The sequence below is a fragment of the Octodon degus genome, unplaced genomic scaffold (genome assembly GCF_000260255.1).
Source record: "Octodon degus isolate 3935 unplaced genomic scaffold, OctDeg1.0 scaffold00094, whole genome shotgun sequence".
In the NCBI taxonomy this organism is placed as follows: domain Eukaryota; kingdom Metazoa; phylum Chordata; class Mammalia; order Rodentia; family Octodontidae; genus Octodon; species Octodon degus.
Window position 1 is genome coordinate 4,667,631 of NW_004524670.1, and position 4,482 is coordinate 4,672,112.

Below are 4,482 nucleotides of genomic sequence, written 5' to 3' on the forward strand. Positions count from 1 at the left end.
GAGATCTTGTTCCTTTGGTTAGAGATAACAAATTAGCAATCACCACAGAGTTTTAGTTTCTAGACTATGCTTAATGACATTGTTATTACCAATTACACTACTTTAGCAAAGATGCCATGTTTGTAATCCATTGTTCATTTCCTGTGACACTATGATAGTCCAGAGTCACAATCATTCCCATACCCTGCTGCCAAAGGATGGGATGTTGAGCAAATAGAGAGCAACATATCATCCCCCACGAAATAGGAAGACAGGACTCTGGGACAGACACAAAAACCAACAACCAGCTATACCTAGAAGACATCTTGAAGGAATAGAGATTTACTAGGGAAGCTTTGTTACTAGTGATAAAGCTACCTAACATAAGAAAAATAAGGACAACACAGAACATAAATTAAAATTTAAAACATATAAAGAGGAAAGCTATAGAAACAAAGTGCAGTTGCAGAATTTCAGCCCACTAAGGACAAATCCAGAGGACAATGAGATAGAGGAAAGCAGAAGCCATCCACTGGAATTAACTGGAATGATAGAAGATAGATAGAGAGAGAGAGAGGATATCAAAACAGAAAAGCCTCACAGGCAAAAAAGAAATGATGATCATAATAAGGAATTTGCTTAGCAAATCTGGAATAGACATAGATAAAAATACATAGGAACATAGACAAATAATGGAAACCATGAATGTCCAATATAAGAAAAAAAAATGGAATCCATGAAACAGATTCAAATATACATCTGGGAAGTTAAAAATTCCATTGAAAGTTTGGAAAACATTCTGAAAGAAAGTGAAGATGGCATATCAGACCTAGAGGACAGGAGTGTGGTTAGTGATCACACATACACAAAAAGATTTCTTCAAAATAGAAAGGACCATGAAAACATAATGCAACAGCTGCAAGACAATGCAAAGATGAACAACACAAGCATGACTGAAGTCAAGGAAAATGCAGGAGTCAGCATAAATGACCCGACTTGTTCAGAGAAGTTATAGCAGAAAACTTCCCAAGCATGGAAAAAGAACTTGACATTCAGGTAAGTGAGAAATACACAACTCCAATGAGTCATGACCAAAATGAATCTACACCAAGTCATATAATGATCTGGATTCCAGAAATTCAGCACCAGAACAGGATATTAGGTGTAGGAGCTGCTGCCACCAAGTACAGATCTGAGAAACGCTCACCCTGATACCCACCCCACATGCACTCCCAGTTTCTTTTGGCTCTAAGTCCAAGATGGCCAGTCAGAAGGATCAGCTGATTGTGAATCTCCTTAAGGAGGAACAGGTGCCCCAGAATAAGAACATGGTTGTTGGGGTTGGTGCTGTTGGTATGGCCTGTGCCATCAGTATCTTAATGAAGGGTTTGGCAAACGAACTTGCTCTTGTTGACATCATAGAAGACAAATTGAAGGGAGACATGATGGATCTCCAACATGGTGGCCTTTTCCTTAGGACACCAACAATTGTCTCTGGCAAAGTCTATAATGTAAGCACAAGCTCCAAGCTGGTTATCATCACTGCTGGAGCATGTCAGCAAGAGGAGAGGCCATCTTAATTTGGCGCAGCATAATGTGAACATCTTCAAGTTCATCATTCTTAATGTTGTAAAGCACAGTCCCAGCTGCAAGTTACTTGTTGTGTCCAACCCAGTGGATATCTTGACCTATGTGGCTTGGAAGATAAGTGGCTTTCCCAAGAACCATGTCATTGGCAGTGGTTGCAACCTGGATTTAGCTTGGTTCCTCTACCTGATGGGAGAAAGGCTGGGCGTGCACCCACTGAGCTGCCATGGCTGGATCTTTGGGGAGCACGGATAATCCAGAATCTCTGTGTGGAGTGGCATGAATGTTGCTGGCATCGCCCTGAAGAATCTGCACCCTGAGTTAGGAACTGCTGGGGATAAGAAGCTTTTAAAGAGGTTCACAAACAGGTGACTGACAGTGCTTATCAGACTAAGTGATCAGACTAAAAGGCTACACATCCTGGGCCATTGGACTGTCACAGGCAGATTTGGCAGAAAGTATAAAAAAGAATCTTAGGAGCGTGCAACCAATTTCTGCCATGATTAAGGGGCTCTATGGAATCAAGGATGATGTCAAAAGTGTCCCTTGGTCCTGGGATAGAATGGGATCTCTGATGTTGTGAAGGTGACTGACTCCTGAGAAAGAGGTACATTTGAAGAAGAAGTGAGGGTACCTTGTGGTCAATCCAGAAGGAGCTGCAGTTTTAAAGTCTTCCAGTGTCACCATGTCACTATCTAGGCTACAGGAGGGTTTAGTTGGAGTTGTTCCAGTTGTCCTATTTATATGACATGTGATTGAAGCAGTTCTATTAAGATGGCCTGGGGAAAACATCAGTTTCTGAAAGTTAGAAGTAGAAACAGTTCACAAAACCCCACAGCTCTGCCCTGATGCCAGATGGTGCTGCACTTGTAGTCCTGGTTAATATGAAGTAGCCCAGCATCTCTGAGACACCTCGCTGCACAGGCTCCAGTTATTCTTCAAACAGATGTGTGTTACTCGGTTACACAGTTTCACCCACCAAGTCTTGTCTGACATTTCCCCAGTTGGTCACAGCCTGGGATCCAGTGTACAAATCCAATACTGCATGTTTTGTGCATAACTTTTAAAGAATTTTATTTTGTGCACTATATAGATAGATATAGATATAGATATAGATATAGATATAGATATAGATATAGATATAGAAGGGGCCAGGGAGATGGCTCAGTAGGTTAAGTGCTTCCCTGGCAAGCACAAGGTCCTGAGTTCAATCCCTGGTTCTGAAAAAAAAAGATATAGATATAGATATAGATATAGATATAGATATAGTGTATATTGCCATATAATATAAAAAGATCTGCCTGTGAACAGTGTAACTCAGTGTCCACACCAACTACAATACCAAATAAATCTTGAACAGTGGCTACTGTCAAAAAAAAAAAAAAAGATGCATCTTGTACAGCAAATAACCACTAGGAAGACAGTATGCAATGTGTTAATTATTGAAACTGTCATACCAATTTGATTTGAAACTGTCTCATTTCTATTTATCTCTCAATAAAATTATGGGGAAAAAGAGAACAAGATATTAAAAGCTATTAAGAAAAGAAACAAATCACCTATAAAGGAAATCCCAAGTGGTTTTGTTTGTTTGTTTTTGGCTTTTTTTTTTTTTTTTTTTTTGCTGGCTCAGAATGCCTTCAGGTCAGGTCTAGTAATGCTTGAGGATCTGGGGATTGAACCACAGCATCCTGATTGCTTCGTTTAAGTAGTCATTTAAACAACTGAGCTAATGGGGAGGCCCCCTATCAGAGTCACAGAAGACTTCTCAATGCAGGAACTTCTTAAGTCAAGAAGAACTTAGAGCACACTATTGTAAATTATGAAAGAATACAACTTGCAGCCCAGATTGACATGTCCATCAAATTGATCTTTCAGAATTAATGAAGAAATAAAATACACCTATGAGAAAGAACTGAAGAAATTCATGACAACAAAACAAGCTCTACAAGGAGTTCAGAAAGATATTCCAGAAAGAGAAAACAAAGCCCCCAAGAGTACCAATAGAAAGAAACCACCAGGAAGGGGAAGCAATTAAACAGAAAAAAGACACGGAACCATCAACAAAAAAATTATAGGAAAAGACAAGCCAATACATATCAGTTATAACAATCAGTGTAAATCATCTTAATTCACCAATCAAAAGACATAGAGTGGCAGAATGGGTCAAGAAAAAAGATCCAACAATATACTGCATTCAAGAAACACATTTAGGGTCCAGGGCGATAGCTTAGTAGAATAAGCGCTTGCCTGACAAGTGTAATGGCCTGAGTTCAATCCCCGGTTCCACCAAAAAAAAAAAAAAAAAGAAAAAAAGAAAAATATAAAACACATTTAGCTAAAAAAAATTTGTAGACTGAAATTCAAAGGATGGAAAAAAATATTCCATGTGGCAAGAACCCAGAAAAAAGCAGAGATAGCTATCCTATTAACAACAATGTCCTATTAACAACAACAATCTTTAAACCAAGATTGATCAAGAGATAAAAAAGGACTCTCCATACTTGTTAAGGGGAAACTGCAAGAGAAGTGATAATAATCATAAATATATATGTACCAAGTACAGGGTATACTTTATACCAATATAAAGTATATATTAATAGATATAAGAAGTCATATAAACATATAAAGAATTGCAAAAGTCAGACACCCAAATTTAAAGACCCAATCAAAAAATGGGCATCTGAAATGAACAGACACTTCTCAGAAGTACAAATGTCAAATATATACATGAATAAATGTTCAACATCATCTAGTATTTGAATGATGTAAATTAAAACAATGCTGAAATTCCATCTCACACCAGAACAAATAGCTATTATTGTCAAATTAACCAGTAACAAATACTGGAGGGCTATGGGATAAAAACAACCCTTTTTCACTGTTGGTGGAAGTGTAAATTAGAGTGGTGCAACC

General features: G+C 38.2%; 1 pseudogene; it reads left to right on the forward strand.

Annotated features, from left to right (window-relative positions):
• Positions 1-1,238: 1,238 nt before the first annotated feature.
• LOC111811998 lies at positions 1,239-2,234 on the forward strand (annotated as a pseudogene).
• Positions 2,235-4,482: the final 2,248 nt, after the last annotated feature.